We start from the raw sequence: 21913 nt of genomic DNA on the forward strand, positions 1-21913 counted from the left end.
ATGAAGTTGTGAAGACAGGGCCAGTAGGACAAGCTACTGTGAAAGCTGAATGCATAGACAGGAAGCCATCAATTTATCTTCACATCGTTACAAATAAGGTAACTGTGGTTTTAGTTGAGGAGTAGGCATGCAATTACCCAACTTGTGTGTTTAAATATGGCTTTGAAGTGTGCATACGTATGATTGAACCATTTTATCTTCCTTTGAAAGGTATCCCTACATCACTTCCAATGAAGAAGGAAATGATGATAATCGTGTCCTACATCAAAGGTCAGTCACCAGAGCAAGCTGTGTTATTTAAGCAGCTTGATTAGTAAATGATACCAACTAAGTTTTTGATTCAGAGGTATTTTTCACAAGTGTTCAGGACAATAAGACTGGAAGAGGCAATGAAGCAGAAAGGAGTGTGGAAGATCATCAGAGTTCACCAGGCACCTAATCCGAAGTCTACTGAAATTAATGGGAATATTTCTATTGACTGCAATGGGCTTGGATCTTGTCCTAGGAGAACAGCAGCTATTGAATTACTGGCCCCAAAAAAGTATTATGCTATTGAAGTGCTGTAATGAGGTTATTGCCACAAACTGCATGCAAATTCCTGCAGTTACATTTTCTTTTGGGGGTGAAAATGTAGTAATTATGTTTTTCCTTACTGCATCTGGACCATCTGTTCGTTACTCAATACACTGTTCCTTACAAGGAATAAAAAAATCCTTGATTGCTGAACTTTGATTCAGTTGTTTTATTTCTTTTCCTATTTTCATTTTCTTATTTTCAAAATACGAATGTGGACAGATTGTACTTTATAAACTAAATCTGTAACCAAAATATATTGTTACCATGGTGCACACAATTTAACATCTTTAAACAGTGCAATAAAATAAAAATGTAAGACATGTTGTCTAGATTTCCAAAGAATGCCCTTTAGGTATGGGATTAGGGACTTGCATGAGGCACACGATTATTTTCACAAAAGCAACGGAAGTTCCTAGTACATATGCAATTATGATGATGTCTCTTTCCTGGGACTGTTTTGCACATCTAAGTTATTCCTTTTCAACTTCACAATTACAAGAGTAACCTATCACTGGAATCTCAAAAAAATTCATTACGACATTTTATGCTCCCAGCTGTGCATTGATCAAGCGCCTTCTTGTTCATTGACATACGCGCCCACTCCAATTTGTGTTCTAATTTGCACTATGTCGACAGCGTCTAACAGCTCCATTTCCTCCTTTTACAAACTTTTTTTTGTAATCAAGAAAATTAGTAGCAGTAAAAGCGTATTTCTAATGATGCTGCAACCAAATTAATTAATTTAAATGATCAACAATTTCCCTCCAAATCTTTTTTTTCAGTCCCACCACATGTTAATTATACTTCGTCAGACTGGATGGTAGTGCTGAAGCACTGCTCCTCGAAGAGAGCTTAAAACAAACTCTTTGGCTGTGTGGCCTATTAAGAGGTGAAAAGTATTTTTCTGATGTCTTTTCTTTCGGTGTCAGTGATGATATTCGTTTGACCCCAGTATTTGAAGGGCTGCAGCCAGACTCTCTGAAGTGAGAGCAGTGTAGTTTTTGATTAGCTACATCAATGGTTAGAAGCAGTGGAATGAAAAGGTTGAGTCACCTGTTCCAGCTGTGTGAAGGGCCTAGGCTTAAAAAAGCATGCAGGCCCCCAGTAGCTGGGAAAACACCACACAGGTGAGCTGAAGGTAAGTAGGAGACTAAGGGCATGTTTACACTGCAGTAAAACACCTGCGGGTGGCCTGTGTCAGCTGAGTTGGGCTATATAATTGTAGTGTAGTTGCCCAGGCTTGGTTGGAGCTTGATCTCTGTGACCCTTCCCCCTTGTGAGCCTACAGTACACTATTGTAGCCCCCACAGCCCAAGTCCCATGAGCCTGACTCAGCTGAGAGAGTTTTATGGCAGTGTAGATATACCCTAAGGTAGCTGGCTAGTGCAGGTGTTAGGGTTCTGTGCCTTTAAAAAAAAGTTTCCTTAACTTGCTGGGAAGTCTGTTAGGAGAAACCCAGAATGGTGGGGAAATGTGTTGACAACAACACTGCAAGCAAATTCTCTGCCAGCACACGTGGGGCTTCTCACCATACAGGTGTCCTGACACAGGATGTTTCTGTCCAGGCCCTGATCTTGACTTGCCTGGGATGCAGCCTGCATGTCCCCATCAACAAAAGCCAAGCAAGGGACACTACATCAGGAAAGAGGTATGAGAGCTGCAGGAGGAGATGGTTGATCTGTCTAGCCCCCAGAAACAAAAGGGTTTCACCAACAGGATGCATGGGGAAATCTTTTCGGATGGAGCATGTGTGTGTGTGTGTGTGTGTGTGGGGGGGGGGGGGGTATGTCTTTGCTGGTGCAGCCAGAATGGTCAAGCATCAAGGTAGTAGTAACAAGGTCTGGGTGTCATGGTTAACATCTTTTTGCTATATCTGCCATGGTGGTAGAAGCTCCTGGTTTTTTTCTTTATGAGGAATGGTCCATCCTCTCATTATTTTGTCCATTAATTGGGCCTAATTTCCAAAGCACCAGTTTTAGTTCATACATTTCCAGGTTCTTGCTCAGTCATAATCTTACAACAGTTCTTATTTAAATTAATTCAGGGTTCGGTCTCCTTCTCAAATCTTTTTTTAAATCATATTACATAACAGGTCATTGTGCCTGTTCATGAACTTTTATCCACTTTTCACTGAATAGCTCACAATAGCTCATGCCTTCTAGGCCTGGTTATTACATCAACATTCTTTTCCCATATTAGTGGGAGTCTTCTGCACCGGAGTACATCCACGTTGGTAGCTCTGATACAGAATTAAGACGAGGAGCAGAGCTTTTGGGATTCGGTATTTTGTACACAGACATGAGGAGTTTGAGACCCACTTCATGCGGCTTTAGTTTGTTTAGTCAGAGGGACTGTTTCTCTGAAATGGGAATTGGAATGTCAACTTTCCCAATTGTTTGGAATTGTTTGAAGGCTCTATCCCCTCTTGTATCTCTATTCCTCCCGTTCCACTCCCTTGTGTGTTCACTGTCCCCTATTACTGTCACAGGTACACCCTACATGCTGATCCTTCTCACCTTCTGTGATATGCTTAGAAGGGTTTCCTCAGCCAACATTGTGCTAACGAGCAACACGTCTTTGAACACATGATGAAATCTCATGGATTTATGCAAGTAGCTTTGGCAGCAAATTCCCATTTACTTGGATAGTGTGCTGTACAATTAATTCAGTGCTCCTTCTCCCAGAATGGGGAATCTGTTATCCAGATGGGATATGTATTAGGGGTTCAGGTGTACTTCCATTACAGACATCTTAGGTATGATTTACACTGTTCTCTGTTATCTTACATTTCTCATTTTTTGTTTGTTTTTGCCATTGTTCTGCATCTTTAGTAATATCTGGTTGTGGGATTTTGTGCTTGATTTATTTATCCCCAGATCCTTCCAACATTTACTCATGTAGGTAGTGTCATTGAAGTAAATGGGAATACAAACTTGCTTAAAGTTTAGCATACCTGTAAGTGTTTGCTGAATCAGGGGTCTGACTTTGTACTACTCGATTGTAATGGAAATAAAAAAAAATTACATTCCCCCTTTTTAATTATGTTGACAATCAAATATCCCTCTCATTTGCTGAATTTGCACAAAATAGAAAGCATTGAAAACAGGGCTTTGCAATAATTCATAATTCTCTAAACCACCAGATAGCTTAGAAGTGCAATTTATGCCACTAGCTATATTGAAAATGAACATACATGCTTAGGGCTAAATGATGGCATGAAGCCATAGCCTTGGTTGTGGATAGTAGAGCTATATCCCTTTTGGACCAACTCTGGAAGGAGATACAGTTCCTCCTACAGTTATCCTGTATCACTATAAATAGAGTACGGCTTGCATCCCTCAGCATTCCAATAAATAAAATGGAGAAGTGCAGGTTTGATGGAATTAACATTAAGAGGATCCATAACTGGTTAAATAACCACAAATAAAGTAAAACAATAACCACAATTTAATTGAATGATGTTAAATTGAAGGAAGATCTCAAGAGGGGTTCCACAGCGATGTGTTCTGGGACCGGGGTTGTTTCACATTATTATTAATTACCTGGATGCAGAAACAGAGGACACACTGAGCAGATCTGCAGATGACACAAAGCTGGGGAGGGCAAGGTTACCAACACTTTGGAGGGTGGCAGCTCCCCTTGGATGGAAATGGCGAACCACGGCCAATGGGATCTGCGAGGCTCCCTGGCTACAAACACTTTAGATAAACAAAGTGTCTCTCAACCCACCAGCAGCTTACCCAGGTGGGCCCACGACCCAAGTTTGAAAATCCCTGCTATAGAAAACAAAATGAAATTTGACAAAGACAAATATAAGGTGCTACACTTAGTCTTTGTCTACACTATGGCTTTTGCCGGAAGAGGCAATGCAAATGAAGAGCTGATTAGCATTTTGTCACACTTCATTTGAATAATCTATTCTGAGCCGGTTTTGTGCAAGGGATTTTTGTGCAAAAACAAGCAGTGTGGACGTTTCCTTTTTGTGCAAAACCCCCTTTTTTCACAAAATCCTTATGTCTCCTCAAGGCATACAGCAGGGGTTTCCACACTGCTTGTTTTTGTGCAAAATCGGCTCAGAATAGATTATGTAAATGAAGTGCAACAAAATGCTAATCAGCACTTCATTTGCATTGCCTCTTCTGGCAAAAGCCATAGCATAGAAAAGGCCTTAGGGAAGAGAAATGCGCAAATACAAAATGGAGGATAAACAGGTTTGGCAGCAGCGCTGCTGAGAAGGATCTGAAAGCTGTGGTAGATCACAGTCTTAGCTCGAGTCAGCAATGTGAGGCTGTCACAAAAAGCAAACAAACTAACCAAATGCAGTTTCAGTCTGCTCAATTCTGGTTAGACCTCAGAGGGAATACTGTGTCCATTTTCAGTCACCAATGTATAGAAAGGATGTAGAGAAACTGGAAGAAATCCAGAGGCAAGCAGCAAAGATGACCAAAAGGCTGGAATGCTAACCATGTGAGCAAAGGCTTAAAGACCTGGGTCTGTTTATTTTGGAAAAGAGATTGGGGCGGGGATGTGATAGCAGTCTTCAAATATTTGAAAGGCTGCAATAAAAAAGATGGAGAAAAGTTCTCTCTTGCCGCTGAGTACATGACCCATGTGGTCCTTTCTAACTTTCTGACTATATTATTTTTCAGTCTCACAACTGTAGGATGAGAGCGCACCACCCTTTTGCACATGCCACAGTGGCTCTTGTCCTCCTCAGACCCTTAGGCTACGTCTACACTGCAAAGAAAAGTTGGAAAAAGATACACAAACTGTGAACCGCAATTTGCATACCTTTTTCTGCTTTTCTTTTGAAAGAGGCTTTTCCAAAATTTGATGCGACTATACAGTGTCAAATTTCAGAAAAACCTTCTCTTTTGAGCCATCTCTTCTTCCTCACAAAATGAGGTTTACAGGGATGGTGAAAGAACGCATTTGCTTTTCTGATTTTTTTTCCAGAAAAGTGGACGCGTTCCTTGGACGCGGCAGTGCTTTTCCGGGATATCTCCGATATCCCGGAAAAGAGCTGCAGTCTAGATATAGCCTTGGAAAGATAGCCACACTTCTGGACTGCCCACTTACTTTGCATTCTTGCTTAGATATTGAGGGCTAGATCATGGCACAGGAAATGGAGAGGTGTAGGGCAGCACTGCATATCTCCAGCGGGGACGGGAGTGGTCCAAAATATTTAACCCTCCCGCCAGATATGTGGCTACGCAACATATTTTGGTCAACTTCTGTTGAGCCAGAATTCTCTCATCAGCTGCTAGCCAACCAAACCAGACGCAACAGGGCTAACACATCTTCTGAAGTTCATGAGGGGAGGGCCACTGAGAAGGTTGCTAAAACTCAGGGGAGTCATGAGCCGCAACCATCCGGGGAAGAAGGGCTGCCCATAGGCCACGTATTGTTCATGAATGAGTCTACAGAAAAGAGGGCATTGTCCCCAGTCTCTCCTTCCCATGCTTCCTCTTCTCTCCAGCCTCTCCCTTCTAAGGAACTCAGGAAGCCTGCCACAGGATAGCGAGGAGAGCAAGCTGACATAACCCCCATGTCAGTCCTGTGCCCCATCTCACGCCTTCAGGAGGGGAGAACCCACACCAAGCTTGAGGAGGCTCAAGTCCCTTCCCTGCAGATCTTTGGCCATTTATCCTTACCCCTCGTGAGCCTTTTGGGGGACAAATTCACCTTTTCCCATTGGCAAGCCTCTCTGGCGACTAGATTATATTGTAAGGATTATCTCTGGGGAAAAAGGGCCTGAGGACTTTAGTAAAAGTGAAAACGTTTCTGTTTCACTGTCTTTTTGTGCGTGACCCAGCGCGGCAATCCACAGCAATATTCAGAGGTCAAAGTTACGTATTTTAAAATTAGACTTTAATTGCCAAATCTTTGGTCCTGCTGGGCTACAAGTTTCAGGTAGGGCTGTCCTAACAAAGCTTTATCCTTTTCCTTCTTTCTGTTTTTGGTTTGATGGGGAGTTCTACAAAGTGGCAACAAATATTAAGACTTCTTAAAACTCTGGTGAGTACTTCTAACTTTGAGTGTCATAATTAGGGCCCTACCAAATTCATGGTGCACTTTGGTCAATTTCACAGTCATATGATTTTAAAAATTGTAAACTGCATGATTTTGGCTATATAAATCTGAAATGTCATGGTGCTGTGATTGCAGGAGTCCTGACCCAAGAAGTTGTTGTGAGGGGGTTGCAAGGTCATTGTAGCAGGGGGTGAGGAACTGCTACCCTTATTTCTGCACTGATGCTGGCAACAGTGCTGCCTTCTGAGCTGGGCAGCCGGAGAGTGGTGGCTTTAGCCAAGAGCCCAGCTTGGAAGGCAAAGCCACTGACAGATGTAGCACTGAACTAAGGATGGCATGGCATGGTATGGTATGGTATTGCCACCCTTCCTTCTGCACTGCTGCCTGCAGAAATGGGTGCCAGGCCAAGAACACCCATTCTCTGGCTGCCCAACTGTGAAGGCAGTATGGAAATAAGGATGGCAATACCCCCAACTAAAATAACCTTGCAACCCTCCTGCAACTCCCTTGTGGGTCAGGCCCCCCACTTTAAGAAAAGCTGGTCTCCTCCATGAAATAGGATAAAAGCACACACAAGACCCGATTTCATGGTCGATGACATGCTTTTCATTTCATGGCTGTGAATTTGGTAGGACCTTAGTCATAATTCAAGAAATCCTTTTTAAAATTCAGTTTAATCTTTGTAGAAAAATTCTCTCTTGGCCACAGATCTAACCAATCAATATTGAGGCCAAAAGGGTTTTTTATGTGTGTGGATTTTAGAGAAGGCCAAAATTTAGGCTTGTAATGGCAACTCCCTTGCAACGTTAACTATACAATGATATAGACTCCCTATAAACTTTCCAATGTGAATAAACTATATGACCAAAATAATGGATTGCAAAGTCCATTGACACATATATGACATTTATTTCTTTGCTTTATTATCACCCCCAAGCCCTGGAATTTGTTTCTCTTCCTGTGTTGCTAATGAGTATAATTCTGGTGTTTAGCTCATGATGTATTTGCTGTAATTTGTCTGACTAATTAGCTGAGAAAAAGACTTGCTTATTTTTATCTATATCGTTTTCCATTAGAGTATGCAAGAACACTGATATATCCTCTCAGAATTCACCCTGTAAAGCAAACGAAATAGAGAAAAATAGATGCTGGGATTTCTACCAGAAGAATGGGTACTTTTTCTCAAAAGAGGTAAGAATAAACGTGACTCCTAATAAATTCCCAATCACTGATCAATATTTATTTTAATTTAAAAAAAAATATCCATAACATTAATAAATTGCAAGGAAATGTTCTCCTGAAAGCTCATATGATTGCCAAGAGACTACAGCTACATAAATGAAAATCTGCTAATCTTCAGTGTTGCCAAATGTTTAACTGGCCTTTGAAACTTGGCAAACGTAAAGAAAATTACCTACTAAATGGATGAAACAATAGAAATTAGGCTAGAAACGTGGTCCTGTTTTCTTGAGCTTTACAGCTGTGATGAAGGATGGGGCTGAGGCTTTAACCATTATTTAAATTTCTAGGGGTCAGTCTGGAGCCAGAGGCATGTATTGGGTCCATATTTGGGCTGTTGTGAATTAGTGCAGCTACACTCACTTCAATGGAAATGTACCAATTTACACTAGCAGATAATTCAGTGTAATTGCTCCAGGACTGTTGAGGAAGTCTCCAGTAGTAGCTTATACTACACTGGTTTACAACTTCCTTCCATCCTTGATGGGGTCCCAGAACCATTACCTGACACAATATGACAGAGGATGCTTCAAGCACGTAGGAAGCTTTCTGCACTACAGTCAGCTTCTGTGTCCCTTGGCATTGCTTGAGAGTACAAGAGCTGAGATTGCAAGGGGTTGGGAGCGGGTCCTTCTCCCTCCTCCCACTGTGCATGTGTGTACAGGGCATATTATGACCTGGCCCTAAACTCATAGATATATGTGGAAGCAGGGTCTGCATGAGCTCTCCTCTGACATCTAGTGATGAGCAGGGAGAACTCTTGTTTGCATAGACAGGCCCACTCTGCCTAGGCATGTTGCATGATGGGGCTGCTTTGTCCAAATGATCACTTTCTGCTGGTGTGGGATTGCAAGTCACTTTGATATTAGGTGCAGGGGTAATAAAGAGTTATTATCTTTGTTGTGTGAATCACAGACAGCAGAAATATGTGTGGTATTTTCTGATTGAGGGGTTCACTCTCAACAGAACTGCATGCGCTAAGCAAGGAGTAGGGAAGCCAATGTACAATAGAGATTTTTGCAGGGCAGGGGGAAGGGGAGAAATGGTGACAATAGTGACAGTAACAGGAGTTTGTACCTAGTGGTGTGGACCCTGCCTACAAGTCCTAGGCACTTTTTGATCCTCCATTTTTCCATTGTGCGATAATAGAGTTGATTAAGACTCATTTGAGAGTCTTTTGTTGCAGACCAATAGAGCTTGAAATTGCTGTTAGGCAGGCCTGCTTGGGGACAATGTCTTTGATGAAAGAGATTGCCCAGCCTGCACTAGCAGTGAGGCTCCCCTACTGAGAGCTGAAATCAATGGAAGCTGTGCTAAGTGGTGGGACCTAAGAGGTCCCAGAGGTTGCAAGTAGTGGGCAGAGTGAGTGGTGCAGAGCAAACAGTCGCTGGCAGAGCAAGCATGGTGCTTTCGCCCCTCCTTTGCCCCAGGAAGAAGGTGGACACAGACATATGCGCCTCAGAACTCTGGATCACCCTGACAAAGAACAACTGTGAGTGGGGTGTGGGAAGGGAAAAGGAGGGGCATGCTAAAGGAACTTGTGATGTTTAGATTTAAGACCCTGCGGCAAAAGACACTGTCCAATATGCTCTGGAGTGCATGTTGTGTGCATGGCCTTATGATTATTAATCCTGTTTGTGTTGTTTTTCCAAGTTAATGCTGAGTCAATCCCCTCCCCCCCTTGCTCCTCTGAGGCACCCAGCAGGTGCTGTGTGTATTTCCCAGGTTACTGGATAGGGCTTGAGCTGAGTCTTTCAGTATTGTTCAAAAGGGACCTCTCCCTCCACCCCAGGCCCTGCACCTTTCTGCACTCTCACTACCCCCAGGGCCGTCTCTAGGCATATGTGAAATACGCGGCTGCACAGGGCATCCAAAATTTGGGGGATCAAATTTTGGGTTCCCCATTCAGCCATGTGTGCTCACCTGAGGAGGGCCTGGGCCAGCTCTGTTGATTCCTCTCCCCACAGCTACTGCAGGGCTTCTCCTGCCCCCTCCCCCATGTGCTACTCAATCAGCAGCAGCCCATTAATGAGGGATCCCTGATACTAGGTGGTGGGCAGAGAGGAGCCTCCCAGCCTCTCAAGTCCCAATAAGCTTTGGGCAGGAGCAAGGGAAGTAGCATGGGGGGCAGAAGTGACCCCCTAGGAATGGCCCTCGATGCCTCTGCTCTGTCTCTTTCTCCAACCCCCCTCAACTGAGCAATGTAGCCCAGGGGCTATCGGGAGTCTGGCTTTGGCAACAGCAGTTGGGCCCCCCTGCGCTCACCGCCAGCTGCAGGGGAAAGCAGTGTGACATTTCTCCAGCCTGCTCTGCTCCCCCACTCTGCTTCCCATCAATGAGTGCAGAGAACGGTCCCAATCCCTTTCCCTGAGTGACACAGCCAGAGGGTGGTGTAGGCTATGGGCTGTGCTGCTCTGCTTTCCCCTTCCTCTGCTGGTGAGTGCAATGGGTCTGACCCCTGCTGTGGGCCCAATGCCCCACCACCTGTCACCCAGGGCCCTTTGCCCCTCCTGCCCGTGGTGTTTGGGGGGTGTCAGGTGCTCCTTCATGCCCTCACGCATTGCTCCTGATAGCAGCCATAGATTAGCCAGGCCTAACAGCAGGCCAGTCATGCTCCCTCTTCCATGAATGTGTCCCTTACACTGATGGCTGTGATAGATGTGGTATAGAAGCTACCATGGTAGCCCAACATCACTGTGTGTTGGGAATCTTCTAGTGTCCAGTGGGTTTAGACCAGTGGTTATTACCTTTCCAGACTACTATACCCTTTATGGGAGTCTGCTTTGTCTTGCCAACTTCCAAGTTTACCTTCGCTTGAAAATTACTTGCTTACACAACCAGACATAAAAATAGAAAAGTCTCACAGCACATCGTTACTGCAAAATTGCTCACTTTCTCATTTTGTCTGTATGAAATTGTAGTTTGCACTGGCTTAGCTACTACTTTTTCTATAGCCTGTTACAAAACTAGGCATATGAATTGATGTGCCCCCTGGAAGACCACTGTGCACCCCAAGAGTACACATCTCCTGGCTTGAGAACCACTGGGTTTTCTGCTTTGCATGGGAGGGCCAGTGCAGAGGGATTAGAGTGGAGGCCAGGATCTGGGCCTTTAGTAATAGTTCATATTCACAGAGTGAAATTTTTAAGTATTGGTAGTCAATGATAACACATAAAGTAATGAACAGTCATATGAGCAATGAATTTGTCAGTAGATAAAATGTTAAAAGTTGTGAACTAATCATTGTGATTAGTTGTGAACTAATCATTCCAAGCGTATTACTCAATTAAAAAAAGCCCAAAGTATTTACAAGGACTCCCCTGTATATGCAGATGACCACAAAATATTTACAAATAGAGGGATCTGTTCCAGCAGATCTTTCCTCGTGCAGCTGGAGTCACTGATTTCCATGTCACTATTCCTGTGAGTGCTTTCAAGATGGGACTCTTGCCCATCCTGAATGTAAGTAAAACCCTCTCAAATTACTGACATAGTATAAATACCCCTTTCCTCCCTCTCCTGAAATATAAACAACTAGTCTCGAAAGGATCGACAAAATCACCCAATATTATTACCTTTACTACTATTTAGCTCTATGTAGCTGTTTTAATCATAGACCTAAAAGCATTTGAAAAAAGAAAGCAAGTACATCACCCAAAGTACATCTGAGGAATACTCATTTGGAAACACAACGGCTGTGTCTACATTGGCACCCCTACTTGAAAGTAGGAATAAGAGATCCTCCGGAAAAGGCTTTATTTTCCGGAGAATAATGTCTAGACTGGCGCTTTTCTCCGGCTTTTCCCCAAGCTGGAAAAAAGCGGCAGCCATGTTAATGCAAATGCCGCGGGGGATATTTAAATCCCCCGCGGATTTGCCTATTCCAAAGTCTACATTAGCATCCCTTTTCCGGAAGGGATGCCAATGTAGACGTAGCCACCACTTGTCAAATCTCATGGCTAACATTGTGAGGTCATTTACTTGTACATAGCTGAGTAGTGTCCCAGCCAAGTGACTCTCTTATGCTCATGGCCTGAACAGACAGCTTCCAAAGAATACCAACGCACCAAAAAAATGATTCTATAAATACAATTTACCATCTCCCAAGAATGCAGCAAGCCACCCTCAAAGTATCTGTAAGTCACCCTATCATTTAAAAATAACAGTGCCCACCAAGTATGTTTCATGGACCATGTGTAAATCAAACATGGCCAGGAGTTCTGTGAGACTAAAAAATAAATTCCAATGGAAATAACCTATCAGGATTCAGTTGGGGAACTATGCTGCTAAGAAGTTGCTGAATACTATAAAGTTAAAGACTCCAATACCAAAATCTTGTTCGGATGCTCAGTCACATTTGTTAAAAGGATGAGCCAGAAAACTTTAATATTGATAAAAAACACATCTATGCACAATGCTATAGGGCACGTCTACACAGCAAGGCTAAAGCCAAAATAAGCGACGCAACTTGAGTTATGTCAATTACATAGCTTAAATTGAAATAGCTTATTTTGGCTTTTGGCGTTGTCTATACAACATAAAATCTGAGAAAAGAGCACTCTTCCATCAACTTCCCTTACTCCTTGTAAAATGAAGGTTACATGAGTCATAGTAAGAAGTCCTCCAGCTTGACATTATTTTATCAAAATAACTTCATGAAGTGTAGACATGGACTATGTTATTTCGGAATAACGACAGTTATTCCTAAATAACACTGCTGTGTAGACGTACCTGTAGTAAACAGTGCTATAGTAAATGTAACCCTTTCACTGTGTATCTGTATTATTGCCTTTTCTTCCATTCCCACTGTTCTGTTTTGCTACCAGTATCACCTCTCCCTCTGAGCAGCAGCAGATGTCTAGGGCCTTGTAAATCAACTTCCCGGTGACAGAGAAATCAGCGAGGTGAAATCTTGCTATATTTTAGTTTATTGTTTTATTTACACACACACACACACAGTGTCCTGGAACAGAGGTGATCTGAACAGGGGCAGCTGCTTTCAGCAACTTCTGTCCAATTTCAATGCCTGGATTCCAGAGAGGATCTCTGCCTCAAAAATTGACTTTAATCCGAGACCAAGGCAAAAGGTAAATTCTTTCTCTGGCTACACATCTTTAGGACCACTGTCTCTCCACAGACCTGTGCATGATAAAAACCTCAACACTCGTGAGACTGCAGATTTGCTTACACAATAAAAGGTTGGAGGACTATATGTGACTTCGCCCTTGATATCTGCTATAACCTTTAACAATATATTGTTTTAAAAAATCATCACCACTTTTATGACTGACTTATTCCTATTTCATGTCCCTCAGTGTTCACAGTTACTGAGACAATACTTTTATAATCCTTCCATTTTAGTCAATGTACCAGCTTGAAAGTAAAAGAAAGAGGAGAAAGGAATATAGATTTGCTGAACATTAAAATAAGATCTTTTATACAAAAATGATGGGGTAATGATGGTGACAGTTCCCGAGTCAGATCACTATTATAGTGCATATATTTTTTAATTTGGACAGACATATTTTTGTTTCCACATTACTCAGTAAGCAGGAAAAAAGAAAATAAACAGTAGACAACTGATGATCTTAAGCCAGAAATCAATCTTCACCAGACCCGTCAAGATAATAGTGAGATACAGTAACTAGATAGCACCTTACATCAAGGAATAAGGAAATTAAGATTGACAGTGTTTAAAATGTGAGCATATTGAAAGTTTACTAGTATGCAAAAATCTGGGATAATAAGTATTGATTTTCTCAGAGGGAAAAAAACCAGGAATGAGCTAGCAGACCTAGGGTTTTCTATAGGTCAGTGTAAGTTCATTGACAGAACAAAGATGGAAAGAAGATAATGACAAAGACCAAGTTCCACCTTGAAAATCCTCAGGAGCAAAAGAGTAGCCAAAACCTTGCTCAATGGCACTAATCACCTAAGTAAAGATTACTCATGTGATTTAGGATTATAGATGTGGTGTACTGCAAGCAATTTGAATTGCCAGCTATTGCTTTCAGAGTGATGGTGTTGGGAGAGCAGATGTTTCCTGGACCTTTTTGCAGGCTAGGAAAGGGCTCTGTAGTAGAGAGTGCTCTATTAGTGACAATATGAAAAGATCCAACTTTAGGCAAGGGGAGATAAGCTGTGCTTCTATTTTAGAGAGACTGTTTCCTTTCTCTCCATTTTGGGATTCTTGTGTGTGTCTGAATCCTAAGAAAGTAGTGCTGCATTCCAGACAGGGTATTTTATGTTTTTATCTAAATGCTATATTTCAATGTTGTGGAACATAACAATAGAATTTTGTCCCATTACTTTTTCAGCCTCTGAATTGAAGCTCAGTGGAGAGTTTAATGATCCTTTACTTCTGGAGGAATTCTGTGCCACTGCACAATCGAATTTGTGCAGAGTTAATTTTCTGCCTAGAATTATATTCCCCCCCCCTCAGAATTGATGCTGCAGAGCTGCTGACTGCTGCTCTAGGCCACTGGATTCAGCAGAACCCAGCTCCCCAGCTCATGGTGTGCCTGTGTGGGAGGTGCAGGTGGACTACAGTTCCCAGGTTTCCAGCCCCGTTCAGTCATATGGTGCAGTAGCTGCCAGTGCTGGTGAACTGTGCAGTGCTGGGAGACGCAGGAGCAATAGGATGGAGTTGTGGGGAAGGGACATTGCTTTCCAGTAGGGGAGACTAAGGGTAGGGTTGGGGAGACTAAGAGTAGGCTGAGAGTGGGGGAGGCCATCAGAAATGTGGGTCATCTGTGCTAGCAGGACAGTGGGGGTACTTCTACACTGCAGGTTGAAATAAGGTATGCAATGAGAGCTACCCAAATTGCGTATCTTATTTCGATGTTATTTCTGAATAGCTTATTTCGAAATTTGACGCTGTCTACACAGCACTTATTTTGAAATAAATCGCTATTCCAAAATGTCCCTTACTCCTCATGCAATGAGGTTTACCGGGACATCGGACTAGTGAGCCTGTTATATTTTGAAATAATGGGCATACTCAAAAGACACAGAATAGCTGTTTCAGGATACCTCCAGTATCTTGAAATAGTGCTGCAGTGTAGATGTAGCCTAGCAAAGCTGTGTGGAATGGAGCCTGTAACCATGTTTTGAGGGGGAAGGGTGTGGATGTGTGGGCTTGAGGGGGGGGGGGGGTTCTGCTCAGTCCCCTCCAGCATCTTCAAATATCCCCTCCCAGAACACACACACAACACTCTTCAGCACTCCTGGGATACCTTCTCTAATACCCACCAACTATACACCCCTCCAATTGGGTGAAAAACCAAGAATCAACTAAAAGACCAGAGGGGCAGAGTCCTGTAGCAAAAATGTAGGTTTTAGTATTGGTTAGTATTGATTATAAGAATATGATGCACAGTGATTTCATATATAATAATGACTCGCTAATAAGTTCTGTAGCTTCTATTTCTCTCTTTGTCTCATGATTAGATAATGTTACTGTAAGGCCTTGCTCCCTGTTAGCATCACAAACTAAGTCCCGTCTTCTAGTAACTATTGATCTTGTCTGAAACTCTGTACAATTGCATGGTGTGAGTGGAGGGTATGTGTGAGTGTGACAGCTATCACAGATACCCAGGTGATCAAGCAAAAGTGGAAATTTTGAAGATAATGAGGAAACATGCATTTTTTTCTTGAGGATGAATTAAATTAGCAGCATTGACAACCTTGGAGACAGGTTTATTAACACTTCTTAAGGGTGGGTGTTTGCAGCATGACACTGCAATATCCATCAACCCCAATGGGAACTTACCTGCTGCAAGCCAAGCCTCAGAGGAGTCTCAGAGGAACCCTGACTCCTCACTCAGTCACCCTGGCCAGGCCAGTAAAACTAACTTGAGCCATCATGGACTGGTAACTATGCACCATCTGCAGGACGTGTGTGTGGGTTTGTCTTTCTAAAGCATATGCTAACTTGCTTCTCTACTGTATTCTATATATAAGCATGACAGTCCCCCCTCCCCCCAACATATGCCCAGCTGGCAGGTGTGACACACCCAGACTGAGGCACTCCACAAAAGCTTACCAGAGACACAGAGAGTGGGTTGTTGTATGGGGTTTCTTTTACTCTGCTTCTGAGGGAATTTTTGTATTGTATTGTCTATATTGTTACAGATATATGTCCTGACAAGTATTTTGAAATACATTTCTCTTTCAATTGAAAGAAGAATTAAAATATAAACTAGTTCTGATATTCCTTTCATTATAGTGTCTTCATCTAATTTCCTACACTCCTTTCTCATTGTGAAGTGGATTAAATAGTCTTCTGAAGCGCTCTTTGGACTTTGTCTTCAGCTCCCCATTTTGTTTTGCAGTTCCATATCTTATCTCCTTCTTTTTAATCTATGGATCTCCTAATTTTCCAATTTTTAGAGCATGATTCTTTTTTTCTGTTATTTGTCTGTGAGAAGAGTTTACTTGACCTATATTAGCAAAGATACTAAAATGCTAAAAAACCAAAGTTGTTACCTTCTGGCTGCTGTTTGGCAGACCACTGTATATTAGAACTGGTCAAAAATCAGTTACGTGTGTTATGTGAAAAATGCTTTCTGAATTTTTTTCAGTCAAAATATAAACCAGAAAAGATGTCTTTGGGGAGGGCAGGATTCTTTGGAAACAAAAATGAAAACCAGTAATGTTTTAATTTGGAAGGATTGCTTTCTTTCCTCATCTTTTCATTTTTTGCCTTTCCCCCCCACAGCCCATGCTTATAGTGGCAGAACAGAAAAAAGGTAACTGGGCAAGAAATAAGGAAGAGGATAGAGAGGAACTAAAAACTGGAAAACCAAATAATTTGATTTTGGAAAACTGAAACTTTTTTGGGGATGGAGGGCAGTGGGAGGTGGAAAAAAATAGAAAAATTAATAGGCAGCAGGTTTAAAACAAACAAAAGGAACTCCTTGCCAGGGGATATTGTGATGACTGGGACTCTAACAGGATTAAAAAAAGAGTTATATAAATTCATGGAGGTTAGGTCCATCAATGGCTATTAGCCAGCATAGGCAGGAATGGTGTGCCTAGCCTCTGTTTATCTGGAAATGGAAGACAGGATAGAGATCATGTGAGGATCACCTGTTGTGTTCACTGTCTCTGGGGCATCTGGCATTGGCCACTGTTGCAGACAGGATGCTGGGCTAGTATTCTTTGGTCTGACCCAGTATGGCCATTCTTATGTCCTTATCAACTTAAGTAAAATAAAATAAAGCTATTGTTAAACTGAAATAAGAATGTCCCCACGAGGGTTTGCACTGCTTTAACTAAGTCAGTTTAAATTCACAGTTTAGGTTAAAATAATGCATTTTTTTCTATATAGACAAGGCCTTAGTCTGAAAGCTTAGTGCTGTGTTTGCACTTTTCCAAAACAAAAGGACACATATTTAGTTTCTTTTGCACCATTTCTCTTCCTTACTTTTAAATATTCCATAGAAAAAAAAATATTTGTGATACTTGAACTATGGAGTGCAGCAGGAGATTAGCATACTTTGTCAACTTGTAATGTTTCACTCTGCAGGTGAATGGCATTTTCCCCTTATCTGAGTAATATGTAGATAACGATTATTTACTCAACAGTTTTTTGAGAAAAATATCCTGGAGGTTTTCACTACTACTTAACATCTGCTGTCTCCTAACCTGAGGTAACACTGAATGTGAAGGAATTTCATAAACTGCTGAACTCCTCGCCCCCCAAAAATGAAAAAGTAGAGAGATTCTGACAAATGCCACCTGCTGATTTTTCAAAAAGATAAGATTTTCTCCTGTGACCAGTAAGTGCTTCAGTTCTTCTAGCAACAAAATAATCACCATGGTAACACTTTTAGGGCAGTCGTCCAAACAGATTTATTGCGAACGCAGAAACTATGTAGCACTTATAAGCAAAAAGGAAAACAGTCTCTATAGTGGATTATTTGTTACTCTGTATGGGCATGACTATACTAGGAAATTATTTTGAAATAACTAAATTCAAAATAATGAAATCGAAATAGCATGTCCCCAATACTGGGGAGCCTCGAAGTTAATCCGAGGCAAGCTCCATTGTTGTGGATGTGCTATCTTGACTAACAGCCTCAGGAAACCCTGAGGAGTCATTACTGTGAATGACTTTGGGGCACAGTTATTTTGAAATAGCAGCAGCAGAGTATACACACTAATGCTATTTCAAAGTAACTACTGTATTTTGAAATAAGTGTTATTTCCCAAGGAAAGCAGGAGTACAAATTTCGAAATAATAGGTGCGATAGTGTGGACACTCTGCTTATTATTTTGAAATAAGGAGGGTTTTTTCGAAATAACTCCCAAGTATAGAACATGGCTATGAATAAAGGTTAGTAGGCATCAGAAAGTTTGTTCTAACTTTTTAAAAGTTACCTAGTTACACTAACTTGTTTTGTTTGTAGGTGGTGGGAAATGCAAGTGCTGAAAATAACAATCCGTTTTAGCCTTTCACCTCTTATGTTAGAGAAACTCTTCCTGAATATTTTTGTAGGACCTCGATGGGTCTGATACAACAGCTCACTGGATAGATCACAAATACTAGGACAATGATGCATTAGACTAGAGAAAGGTAGAATTACTCTCAAGATAGGAACAGGAGCTTTTAGCATATCAGTTTCCTTTTTCTCTTTCTTCTCTCATTCCTGCTTTTTTAGTAAAACAGTGAAAATGAAGGAGGTTGCCAATATTGTGGGGAGTCTGACTGAAAACTGAGCAGGAGTAAAATCCATCTGCTTTGCAATATTTTGAACTTGAAAAATACCTTTCATTTTGAGGGGATAAAGCAACCCACAATAACAGCTAAACTATTAATCCCAGATAGCCAGGGTGATATTTTCCAGGAAGTCCCTTTTTGGTCCGGTAGTGGTGGGAGTTAACAGCTAGAATTTGTACATAAGCCAGAACTTTGTAAAGCAGCCAGCAGTGCTGTGTTATGTAGTTGTATAAGAGGTTATATATGGTTCTTGCTTTGTATTTGGCAAACTGTTCTCATTTAAACATTCATTTGGCATGATTACTTGAGTGAACCATATAAGTCTATTTCTTGGAGTACTAAAATTAACTTGTTTTTAGTGATGCACAGTATCGAAGGTTAATTTAAAATATACATCGGAACTTATAGCATCAATTTACCATGTCATTTTAAAAAGGCAACTTTTATGAAAAACTTTTACCAGGGTCACAACTTGATGTCGCAAGTCATGTCATTTATCAGTCCACAATTGTTCTGTTTTTGATTACACATGCCATTCCATGTTAGTCAAGCAAAAAATAAGAGCTAGATAATAGAAAAGGGTCTACTGAAAAAGAGACATTGTGGACTATGAGAAAATTCTTTTTCTGTGTGTGTGTGTGTGTGTGTGTGTGCGCGCACGCGTCATAGTTAGAGTTTTCCTGGGAATTTGGTGTTACTTTTAGTTGTATTTTTTTCTGTTTAACAATAATTGTGATTGCACTCAGAGGAGCAAATGGGTGCTTTATGTCATTATAAACTGAAATAAATAAAATACCCTTTTTTGTTAATCTGAATATATTTAAAGGCCCTCTTGAAGAAATCTTCAATCATACAGTAGAGACACCAGTACACGGATCATTCCTTCCTTTTTATAAATACAATTAAAGGTTTTTTTTTTTTTTTTTTTTTTTTTTTTTAAAGGATGATGTGCATGCCACGGCTAATAATGCCTGGGAAAGATGTTGTTGGGATTTAATGTAACTCGCTCGTCCTTTGTGGCCTTCTGTCATGCCTGTTAAAAGTCTTCCAAGTTTCCTTATTTCACATCTTGTTGAATATGTGGGATGAAATAGCAGGTCAAGTATGAGGGGAAAAAAGTTAAGTCTATTTTGCTGTCACCAGAATCCAGTATGTACATTTCTCTTGAGACAGATCACTGCCCCTCTTGTTCTTTTCATCAGCAAAAAAACAGCCTCCCATTTCCTCGGCTTAAAGTCTGATCTCAGTTACACCAGTGTATGTAAATCCAGAATAGCGCCATTGAAGTCAAGGAAGTTACAGTAGGCCTTGTTTACTACAGCGTAACTGAGATCAAAATCACCCCTACTGTCTCCATATTCCATTTTCTGTGCAACCATTCTTTTCCCAAAAAGCCCTCTGAGTTTGTCTTTCTTGGATCTAGAGTTATCTTTCCTCTTGCCTGTAATTTCCTCTTTTTCCTTTTTAGCTCTATTGCAACATGCAGACATTTGCATCTGCCAGTGACTTTACCCTTGTCCACTTTCCAAACAATGCTAAAATGAATGGGGAAAAAATTAATTTACGTCTCATTGTAGCTACTAATTGCAGAGTAGTTTGTCTTTCTTTTTTCCTTTTTTTCCCCTCCTCTGACGCACATGCTCTATAATAAGCTTCTGTTCCTTGGAGCTTGTGAGCCTCTATAGTAAGTTGAAACTGCTACTATATTTACACACTTTCCACATTTAGACAAAGGCTATTTTTAACTGGAGTTCTATTTGCGGGGGCTGCCAACGTCACTTTATGTTCACATGCATCTCGGGCATCATATGCTTGTTATTTTTATTTACTGTGCCTGTGCCAGCTCTGCCTTTTTTAAAGGAAGAAAGAATTGAGAGTGCTTTACCAGGCCAGCCCTTGAAAGCTCTTTTGTATAACAGCAGATACACAGATTAGGAAAGAAAAGACAACTCAGCGGTACATTTGGCAAACCTGTTTCTAATGCTTGGCTTCTTCTTTTTCTTTTCCATGAGTCTAGTCACAAAGCTGTTTTCTTATTATCACCGCGTTTGTTTAAGGGGAAGCTGTTTCCGAGTGTTTGTTATTCTTGTATCACTTGTAGCAGCCATTATTCCTGTGAGCATGATGCAGCATCTAAAGGTATTGAGAAATTAACATGACACCATCACTGTCTGGCTGTAGTTAAAGTAAATGATGTACAAATAATGTATTGTTTTCTCTCTGTGTGTTTTTTTTCTTTGTAAGCAGCTGCATGCTTCTGAGCCTAAAATAAAATAAATTATATTTTCAGGTAGCTATATTTTAAATGTAAAAAGTATTCTGAAAAATGCTGGAAACTGATCTAAAGCAGGAAAGACGTAAACAATAAAAACACTCTGCCAGCCAGGAATAGTACAAACATTCGCAGTGTAAACTTCCCTGGGTTGCTCTAATGACCTCAACTTGACCTAGCATAACTACCCTTTCTGAGGGTTAGAAGTAATTCATGCTGCAAGCTGACTCGGGATGCCTGATTCATTGGATATCACCTGCATCATGTGCCTTGAATTTCTAGATACTCATATGCTTCTGCAATGATTAGGGTCATTACACACATGCCAACACCATCTTTATTTACACAGAGTAGCAATCAGGGTTGGGGGGTGGAGGAGGGCAAAGTTAAAGAGAAAACATTTAATGCCTTACTGTACAATAAGAACATATAGTGGGAAGTTATAGATAGACATAGGAAGATAAAGGTAGGGATGAAGAGCTAAGTTAGAACCAACTGGATTTTTTTTTAAAGCTTGAAATCTTTTGGAAAACTTCTTAGGGTTTTAAATATTTTGGCATGCCTGTAATATAAAAGTGCTAATGTAAACCCAAGTATCCAAACCTGCTTCTACTGTCAAAAGTTTAGTTTCCCGAGGGCAGTGATACTTTGAACCAATTCTGATGGCAGGACTAAGTGTGAAGATGGCTGGGCAGTGTTAATGGTCTGAGTTGGTGGCTTAGCAGAATTCTATTTTTATTTGTATATAATTTTGATAAATTGTATCAATTTTTATTCTTAATCATTCTTTTTATTTGTATCTATTTAAATGTTCAGAATGGTGCAAAACTGTGGACTTTAAGCATTTTTTAGCAATGTAAATTTTCATAGATGTGGGAAAAACAGGTGAGGCGGGGTCGGGTAATTATTTAATGACAGTAGATGCTGAGACTCAAAAAGTTACAGCTTTATAACCGTTCAAACAGAAATGATCATACACGTCTAAACAAAGTAAATGTCCTTAATTCAAATTCTACTAAGTTCTCAGGTACTATGTTTCACCCTTTGCCTCGCTGTATATTTGATTATTA

General features: G+C 41.1%; 1 long non-coding RNA gene across 2 annotated transcripts in view; it reads left to right on the plus strand.

Moving 5' to 3' along the window:
- The first annotated feature begins 1864 nt into the window (after positions 1-1864).
- Positions 1865-21913, plus strand: part of LOC142827234 (uncharacterized) — a 36068-nt gene continuing 16019 nt past the window's right edge. For both annotated transcript variants that reach the window (XR_012901830.1, XR_012901831.1), the window contains exons 1-2: positions 1865-2224; positions 7686-7800. This is a non-coding gene — a long non-coding RNA (uncharacterized LOC142827234). The remainder of the gene's footprint in view (positions 2225-7685; positions 7801-21913) is intronic.

Source organism: Pelodiscus sinensis, chromosome 2, assembly GCF_049634645.1.
Source record: "Pelodiscus sinensis isolate JC-2024 chromosome 2, ASM4963464v1, whole genome shotgun sequence".
Classification (NCBI taxonomy): Eukaryota; Metazoa; Chordata; order Testudines; family Trionychidae; genus Pelodiscus; species Pelodiscus sinensis.